The sequence below is a fragment of the Petromyzon marinus genome, unplaced genomic scaffold, assembly GCF_048934315.1.
Source record: "Petromyzon marinus isolate PM22_M1 ecotype Great Lakes invasive population unplaced genomic scaffold, UKy_Petmar_22M1.pri1.0 PM_G_Scaffold_48, whole genome shotgun sequence".
Lineage (NCBI taxonomy): Eukaryota > Metazoa > Chordata > Hyperoartia > Petromyzontiformes > Petromyzontidae > Petromyzon > Petromyzon marinus.
In genome coordinates this window covers 79,542-89,749 of record NW_027423000.1, presented here as the reverse complement: position 1 = coordinate 89,749, position 10,208 = coordinate 79,542, and positions in this window count along the sequence as shown.

Genomic DNA, 10,208 nt, shown 5'->3' with positions numbered 1-10,208 from the left:
GAGGGACCCTGGTAGTGGGACCCTGGTAGAGGGACCCTGGTAGAGGGACCCCGGTAGAGGGACCCTGGTAGGGGGACCCTGGTAGAGGGACCCTGGTAGAGGGACCCTGGTAGAGGGACCCTGGTAGTGGGACCCCAGTAGAAGGACCCCGGTAGAGGGACCCCGGTAGAGGGACCCTGGTAGAGGGATCCTGGTAGAGGCCTGGTAGTGGGACCCTGGTAGTGGGACCCTGGTAGAGGGACCCTGGTAGAGGGACCCTGGTAGAGGGACCCCGGTAGAGGGACCCCGGTAGAGGGACCCTGGTAGAGGGACCCTGGTAGAGGGACCCTGGTAGTGGGACCCTGGTAGAGGGACCCTGGTAGAGGGACCCTGGTAGAGGGACCCTGGTAGTGGGACCCTGGTAGAGGGACCCTGGTAGAGGGACCCTGGTAGAGGGACCTCGGTAGAGGGACCCTGGTAGAGGGACCCTGGTAGAGGGACCCTGGTAGTGGGACCCCAGTAGAGGGACCCTGGTAGAGGGACCCTGGTAGTGGGACCCCAGTAGAGGGACCCCGGTAGAGGGACCCCGGTAGAGGGACCCTGGTAGAGGGATCCTGGTAGTGGGACCCTGGTAGTGGGACCCTGGTAGAGGGACCCTGGTAGAGGGACCCTGGTAGAGGGACCCTGGTAGAGGGACCCCGGTAGAGGGACCCTGGTAGAGGGACCCTGGTAGTGGGACCCTGGTAGAGGGACCCTGGTAGAGGGACCCTGGTAGAGGGACCCTGGTAGTGGGACCCCAGTAGAGGGACCCCGGTAGTGGGACCCCGGTAGAGGGACCCTGGTAGAGGGACCCTGGTAGAGGGACCCTGGTAGGGGGACCCCGGTAGAGGGACCCTGGTAGAGGGACCCTGGTAGAGGGACCCTGGTAGAGGGTCCCCGGTAGAGGGACCCTGGTAGTGGGACCCTGGTAGAGTGACCCTGGTAGAGGGACCCTGGTAGGGGGACCCCAGTAGAGGGACCCTGGTAGTGGGTCCCCCTCGTCCGCGTGCCACTCTCGTCACGTCCCGGTCGTTGGCGGCGATGGCGACGACGTCGCGAGTGAAGGTTTTGTTTTTGGCGTGAGGGAGAGCTGCCCAGGTCCTGGGGGGCTGTCCCCCCTCCTCCTCCCCCCCCAATCCTCCCCCCCCCCCCGGTTGCCGTAGCCCCCCACGAAACTCTTTAGTCGGACGTGGCGGCGGTGTGGACGACGACGGTGGCGAAGGTGGCGAAGGTGGCGAAATTGGCGAAGGTGGCGAAGGTGATTCACGCGAACACGGAGGAGGGCGATGATGGGTGGTGGCGGCATCTCTCTCCAGGGCGATGTCTCGTCTCTCTCTGGGCGTGCGATCCGCATGGCTAGCGCATCGATGTTAGGGGTTTGATCGCTGTGTGTGTCTGTGTGTGTGTCTGTGTCTGTGTGTGTGTCTGTGTGTGTCTGTGTGTGTCTGTGTGTGTGTCTGTGTGTGTGTCTGTGTGTGTGTCTGTGTGTGTGTCTGTGTGTGTCTGTGTGTGTGTGTGTGTGTCTGTGTGTGTGTGTCTGTGTGTGTGTGTCTGTGTGTGTGTGTGTCTGTGTGTGTGTCTGTGTGTGTGTCTGTGTGTGTGTCTGCGCGTACACTTATTTGTTAATTGTTTTAAATAAGTATTAAATAGTTGTTGACGATTTTGCTGCGTTTGAAATTGTTCATTTGTTTGGGCTGCCAGAATTGAGGCCCATTTTGCTTAGTCGTAACGTGTGTAAGTTAGACCTTACGTATCGCTTGATTGATGAATGATCGCGAGCGTTATCGGTTCTAGTTAACGTAAGCTCTGCAGTGATTCTCACAGTGCTAAGATATTCGTATTGTCCCTCTCAGTCACGGCGGGGCTGTTTAGTGCTTATCATAGACGTGATAAGTCGGGCAATACAAATGATAGCCAGGATAAGATTCAGACTTTAAATCCTAGTCTGGATAGGTAATATAATGAATTTCGTAGATAGGATGAGTATGGTAATACAAATGATAGCTGAAACATGTGTTAAGGGGCCGTCCATAAATGACGTAACCCAGCTGGGGGGGTGGAGGAGAGGTCAGACATTTGTGACGATGTGTGAGGAGGTGGGGGGGGTGTTTGAGAAATGTGACGTCACGTCAAAATGCGCAACTTTAAATAAACACGTCCTGCTGAATTAAAGAGTAAACAGACTTCTTAATAAACGTTTCCTGATGACAGTGAACACACACCCAGCATGCACGTGCCTTGACACTCACTACAGTCAGGACACAGCAAGAACATTTATTTGATGAAGTGGGAGAGAGATGCTGTGGTAAGAGGTTATACAGTTTTGATTTAAATATTTCATGACTGCAGTAATTCATATTATTAGTTTTTTCGGTAAAGTCACGTTGAAGAGAAACAACAAAATAATAAAATATATATAAAACAATAAAAAATTCTCACGACGTTTCGACCATAACTCAAACGGTCATCTTCAGGTGTGTTGGTTTGCATAAACACCTGAAGATGACCGTTTGAGTTATGGTCGAAACGTCGTGAGAATTTTTTATTGTTATATATTTTATTATTTTGTTGTTTCTCTTCAACGTGACTTTACCGAAAAAACTAAGAATGTAGGTTATACAGTGTCAGTAAGAGAGGGGGGTAGGGGGAGGGGAGCGTCCACGCAATTCTTGCTGTGGTTTTCCCAATGATGATGATGGACGCTTGTGTTACAATCGAAACGTCATTTATTTTATTTGATTACCTACGTGACTTTACCGAAAGAACCAAAGAGCATGTTTCCTCTTTGCGATAAGATATCATTAAACCTGGGTACAATGTATATGTGTGTGCACCCTAGTGGAGATAATGCATACTAGAATTTAAATAAAAACCTAGTGCCATTTGGTACGCTTCGTACCAAGACAGTTATATATCCATACGGTTTTATTTTCTGGGTGAGATCACTTCAATACAAATGTGCCGTTAAACCCGCCAACCAATTGGTATGGTGTCACGTAAATAGAACGTGGACAATTCCTTACTAGTACAGTACAGCGGTATGTTTCAGTGTAAATAGAACGTGGACAATTCCTTACTAGTACAGCACACCGCTGTGTTTGAGGGTAAATAGAACGTGGACAATTCCTTACTAGTACAGCACAGCAGTATGTTTCAGTGTAAATAGAACGTGGACAATTCCTTACTAGTACAGCACACCGCTGTGTTTGAGGGTAAATAGAACGTGGACAATTCCTTACTAGTACAGCACACCGCTGTGTTTGAGGGTAAATAGAACGTGGACAATTCCTTACTAGTACAGCACACCGCTGTGTTTGAGTGTAAATAGAATGTGGACAATTCCTTACTAGTACAGCACACCGCTGTGTTTGAGTGTAAATAGAACGTGGACAATTCCTTACTAGTACAGCACACCGCTGTGTTTGAGGGTAAATAGAACCTGGACAATTCTTTACTAGTACAGCACGCCGCTGTGTTTGAGGGTAAATAGAACGTGGACAATTCCTTCATAGTACAGCACACCGCTGTGTTTGAGGATAAATAGAACGTGGAGAATTCCTTACTAGTACAGCGCACCGCTGTGTTTGAGGGTAAACAGAATGTGGACAATTCCGTACTAGTACAGCACACCGCTGTGTTTGAGTGTAAATAGAATGTGGACAATTCCTTACTAGTACAGCACACCGCTGTGTTTGAGTGTAAATAGAACGTGGACAATTCCTTACTAGTACAGCACAGTGGTGTGTGTGAGGGTAAATATAACGTGGACAATTCCTTACTAGTACAGCACACCGCTGTGTTTGAGGGTAGATAGAACGTGGAGAATTCCTTACTAGTACAGCACACCGCTGTGTTTGAGGGTAAATAGAACGTGGACAATTCCTTACTAGTACAGTACACCGCTGTGTTTGAGTGTAAATAGAACGTGGACAATTCCTTACTAGTACGGCACACCATTGTGTTTGAGTGTAAATAGAACGTGGACAATTCCTTACTAGTACAGCACACCGCTGTGTTTGAGGGTAAATAGAACGTGGACAATTCCTTACTAGTACAGCACACCGCTGTTTTTGAGTGTAAATAGAACGTGGACAATTCCTTACTAGTACAGCACAGCGGTGTGTGTGAGGGTAAATAGAACGTGGACAATTCCTTACTAGTACAGCACACCGTTGTGTTTGAGGGTAAATAGAACGTGGACAATTCCTTACTAGTACAGCACAGCGCTGTGTTTGAGGGTAAATTGAACGTGGACAATTCCTTACTAGTACAGTACACCGCTGTGTTTGAGTGTAAATAGAACGTGGACAATTCCTTACTAGTACAGCACACCGCTGTGTTTGAGGGTAAATAGAACGTGGACAATTCCTTATTAGTACAGTACACCGGTGTGTTTGAGTGTAAATAGAACGTGGACAATTCCTTACTAGTACAGCACAGCGGTGTGTGTGAGGGTAAATAGAACGTGGACAATTCCTTACTAGTACAGCACACCGCTGTGTTTGAGTGTAAATAGAACGTGGACAATTCCTTATTAGTACAGCACACCGCTGTGTTTGAGGGTAAATCCACAACATTTACTATTTGAGGACGACGTTTCACCAGTGATTACAGCCGGCATCGTCAGGCGACAGCCAGATTTGGCTCCCCAACACACAGCCGGTGTCGTACTGCACTCGTAACGAATTGGCACGTCTTGTTCACGTGACAAACCTCCCTGTTTGGCTGTCGGGTGGTGGCGGGTTTCACGACACACATTTAAGTGATCTAACTCCCCCCCAAAAAAACCCCCTCATGGATAAAATTGGTCGCAAAAGCTTCCTACTTCTACCACGTGTTCAAGTGTTTATACATTTCGTTTATTTTGACGGTAACTTTTTTTTTTACGTCTGTTGCAGTCGTGAAAAACCGAACATTAAAACGTTAATAACGGACATGAATACCGAGTCTGTGGTTTTCTCTCCCGTGATGGAACGTTCATATATCGCGACAATCGTCGTACCTAATAGCGAGAACTGGTATCGTACCGTGCACAACGACACCACGACAACACTCGTCACAACCCAGCTGGTACAGCAGGTTATGGTTGCAGCTTGTTGTGCTAAGTGCCTCCTGTAAAGCTGCCCTCTTGCATTCCTTGAAGCAATGACAGCTGAAAAGAAATCACTGGAAGTCTTAGAGCAGGGGTGGGGAACATTTTTTCTGCCAAGGGACATTCGGATATTTATAACATCATCATTCGCAGGGCCATACAAAATCATCAACTTAAAAATTTGCCCGTTAATATTTGGTCAAACATTTAATTAACTCGCCCCCTAATGCGATGGGCTGGAACTGCTTCTCTTTGGTGAGGCGTGTGATGATGTTAGCTGGTATTGATGATGTTAGCTGGTATTGATGTTAGCTGGTATTGATGATGTTAGCTGGTATTGATGATGTTAGCTGGTATTGACGATGTTAGCTGGTATTGACGATGTTAGCTGGTATTGATGATGTTAGCTGGTATTGACGATGTTAGCTGGTATTGATGATGTTAGCTGGTATTGATGATGTTAGCTGGTGTTGACGATGTTAGCTGGTATTGACGATGTTAGCTGGTATTGATGATGTTAGCTGGTATTGACGATGTTAGCTGGTATTGACGATGTTAGCTGGTATTGATGATGTTAGCTGGTATTGATGATGTTAGCTGGTATTGATGATGTTAGCTGGTATTGACGATGTTAGCTGGTGTTGACGATGTTAGCTGGTGTTGACGATGTTAGCTGGTATTGACGATGTTAGCTGGTGTTGACGATGTTAGCTGGTATTGACGATGTTAGCTGGTATTGATGATGTTAGCTGGTATTGATGATGTTAGCTGGTGTTGACGATGTTAGCTGGTATTGACGATGTTAGCTGGTATTGATGATGTTAGCTGGTGTTGACGATGTTAGCTGGTGTTGACGATGTTAGCTGGTATTGACGATGTTAGCTGGTATTGATGATGTTAGCTGGTATTGATGATGTTAGCTGGTATTGATGATGTTAGCTGGTGTTGACGATGTTAGCTGGTGTTGACGATGTTAGCTGGTATTGACGATGTTAGCTGGTGTTGACGATGTTAGCTGGTATTGACGATGTTAGCTGGTGTTGATGATGTTAGCTGGTGTTGACGATGTTAGCTGGTATTGACGATGTTAGCTGGTATTGACGATGTTAGCTGGTATTGATGATGTTAGCTGGTATTGATGATGTTAGCTGGTATTGATGATGTTAGCTGGTGTTGACGATGTTAGCTGGTATTGACGATGTTAGCTGGTGTTGACGATGTTAGCTGGTGTTGACGATGTTAGCTGGTATTGACGATGTTAGCTGGTGTTGACGATGTTAGCTGGTATTGACGATGTTAGCTGGTGTTGATGATGTTAGCTGGTGTTGACGATGTTAGCTGGTATTGACGATGTTAGCTGGTATTGACGATGTTAGCTGGTATTAACGACTTAAATTTACAGCACAATTGTGGAGTTCTGACAATACGCCCCCACGTGCACCACCGTCTAAAGTTACAGATGTATTAATTTCCGGCCTGTCTGCTTGCAGGCCAAGGACAGCAAATGTAGCGGAAGCCAACCAACGGGTTTTGGGGCGTGACTGCCTCGCCCAATGGGGGTCATTTAATGGCACGTCAATCAAAACCAAGAGCCGCAAGCCGCCGTGCACTTTGTCTCTCGGGACGGATGATCCCGGTGCACGCAAAAAAACACGGAAATAAACAAAACGAGAGGATCGACGGGGAGACCTGGGAGGGGTCGCGAGGGACACACGAGAGAGAGGGAGGCAAGACGAGCCGGAGGGGTCGAGTCGATGAAGACAGAGGACGAGAGAAGCCGGACCGGCCAAGCTCGCCAGGCTGAGAGTAGCCCTGTGTGGCCCTGCGTAGCTGCCTAGGGTAGGGCCGCTAGGGGGTTAAGCGCGGTCCGTACGTCGGCACGCTTGACCCCCCGGGGGCTGCTGAGACACGGCGAGACACGGCAGCCGGGAGGGGTGAAACGGGGAGAGTAGGGAAGGAGAGCAGTGAATAGGATCGGGAAGGAGAGTAGTGAATAGGATCGTGAAGGAGAGTAGTGAATAGGATCGGGAAGGAGAGTAGTAATAGGATCGGGAAGGAGAGTAGTGAATAGGATCGTGACGGAGGGTAGTAATAGGATTGGGAAGGAGTGTAGTAATAGGATCGTGAAGGAGAGTAGTAATAGAATCGGGAAGGAGAGTAGTGAATAGGATCGTGAAGGAGTGTAGTAATAGGATCGGGAAGGAGTTTAGTAATAGGATCGTGAAGGAGGGTAGTAATAGGATCGTGAAGGAGTGTAGTAATAGGATAAGGACGAGGCGAGTGAGGGAGCGAACGAGCGACGGGCCTAGCAGGTGAGTGTTGTGTAACGAACTGTGATAAAGTGGCCCGGACAGAAGACAAGAAATCGTCTTTATTTTCCACGCTGCAGGTAAGCACGAAGAGGCATACAGCAGCACGCATCAACTGGTTCAAGGCCAGCGTGCTTTGTCAACAATCTCGGCAAAAGCACCGGCGCTTGTGTCGCCGCAGAGTATCTCCTATGGGGATGGAAAAATAAAAAAATTAATGCGGTCAAGCAATTGGCTTATTGCCCCCCCCCCCAATCACTTTCGACTCAAGAGCTCACTCAGCATCTGGCTGTGATCGTGCTGCTGCACGCTGAGCGGCTGTCCAAGAGAAGCAAACAGCGGCTTCTTGACACCACCACCACCACCACCGCTACCCCCAGCACCACCACTCTCGGTGTCAGCGTCGGCTGATTGACGTCGTTTGGATGCTCACCGAGGAGCAGCGGCGGCGGCGGCAGCTTGCCGCTCCGCATGCTCCAGGTCAAGCTCCATCCGCTGCAGCTTGCTGCCACTCCGGATGCTCCAGCTGCTGCTGCCGCTGCTGCTCCCGAAGATCCAGCTGCTCCAGCCGCTGCTGCTCCCGGAGCTCCAGCTGCTGCGGCTGCTGATGCTGCCGGTGCCTCAGCACCAGGTGCAGCTCCAGGTGTGGGTCCAGCTGCTGCTCCTCAAACTCAAGCCGCTGCTGCTGCTGCTGCTGCTCCAGCTGATGCTGCTGCTACAGCAGCTCCAGCTGCTGCTGCAGCTCCAGCTCCAGCTGCTGCGCCAGCTGCTGCTGGTGCCGCAGCTCCAGCGGCTGCTGCTGCTGCTGCCGAAGTTCCAGCGGCTGCTGCTGCAGCTGCTGCTGCAGCTCCAGCTCCTGCTGCTGCTGCTGCTCCAGCGCCTGCTGGTGCCGCAGCTCCAGATGCTGCTGCTGCTCCTGCTGCTGTTGCCGGAGCTCCGCCTGCTCCAGCCACTCGTGGTGCTGAAGCCTCGTCACCAGGTGCAGCTCCAGGCTCGCGTCCAGCTGCTGGAAAAGCAGCTCCTCCTGCTGACGCCTCAGCTGCTGCTGCTGCTGCTGCTGCAGCTCCAGCCGCTGCTGCTGGAATTCCAGCTGCTGCTGCTGCAGCTCCAGCTGCTGCTGCAGCTGCGGGAGATAACGCAGGAGCTCTAGGCAATACACTCCCCTATTCATCATCATCATGCAGTAACAAGCAGCATCATCATCAGCAGCAGCATCCATCATCACCCATCATCATGCAGTAACAAGCATCATCATCAGCAGCAGCATCCATCATCATCATGCAGTAACAAGCAGCATCATCATCATCAGCAGCATCCATCATCACCCATCATCATTCAGTAACAAGCATCATCATCATCATCCATCATCACCCATCATCATTCAGTAACAAGCATCATCATCATCAGCAGCATCATCACCCATCATCACGCAGCAACAAGCAGCATCATCATCAGCAGCAGCAGCAGCACCATCATCACCCATCATCATGCAGTAACAAGCAGCATCATCATCATCAGCAGCAGCATCCATCATCACCCATCATCATGCAGTAACAAGCAGCATCATCATCAGCAGCAGCAGCATCATCATCACCCATCATCATGCAGTAACAAGCAGCATCATCATCAGCAGCAGCATCATCACCCATCATCATGCAGTAACAAGCATCATCATCATCAGCAGCAGCAGCATCGCTGTTTGCCTTTTCCGAAAATGTAACGAAGAATGATTCTGCCCGTTTGGGTGTCATCAGGACGTAGCGCGGGGGCGTGGAGAGGGAGCACACCGCTCACGGCCCGCTGCATCACCCCTCGCCACAGACACAGAGAGATAACACAGAGACAACAACAACAACCGCCGTTCGCCACTAAGTGGCGGTGACATCACCACGACGCTTGTGCCAGGCCATGTGCACCCTGAGGCCACGTGAAGTGTCGAACGCCCGCTGGCAGGGGGTCACGGGGCAGACCCAGCAGGTGCCACGGGTTGACTGACTGAGATGACTGGCTGATGCACCACCTGTGCCTCCTACTGTGCCAACCTGCTGTGCTTTAGCCACCTGGCGCTCCGCTCGTTGTTGTGAGCGTCGTTCCTCCGCCCTCCGTTGTTGTTGGAGGGCGACTACCTCCAACTGCCCAGTAGCGTCCTTCACGAGCCTCCTCCACAGAGGCCGATCTTGACACCGCTGGTACCGGTCATCGGCAAGTCCACTCAGCTCCACGTCTTTCTGTACCACATCACTCCATCTCTTCTCCAGCCCGTGCCGCGCCCGTTTAGCCCCCTCAATCCGTCCGAACAAAAGCTGTTTAGACATGCGGTGGCTGGGCATGCGGGCTACATGACCCAGCTAACGCAGCCTTACCTGCCTGGAGGAACTCACCGATGGGACTTTGTCCAGATCTTTCGAGGATTTGTGAGCTGCTCACACAATCCAGCCTGGTTAAACCCAGGATTGATCGTAGGCAGGCCAGCCTAAATGTTTTTAACCGGCGAAGATATTCCATTAGGGGGGTCCATGTTTCGCAAGCGTAGAGATGCGGAGCGACAGACCATGTAGCTTCCACACAGCGTTATGCAACCGATGAAAAGATAATGCCGCTCGACTGATTCGGAGTGAGACCTCTGCTGTTAAACTGGAGCCGGCCATGAGCACACTGCCCAGGTATGGGAAACTCTCCACTCTCTCCACAACTGTCCCATCACCGATTGTGAGTTTCGGGGGTGGAGTGCCCGATGGTACAAAATACCCAGGCAGGTGCTTAGTTTTGGTGGGGCTGATGGTAAGGCC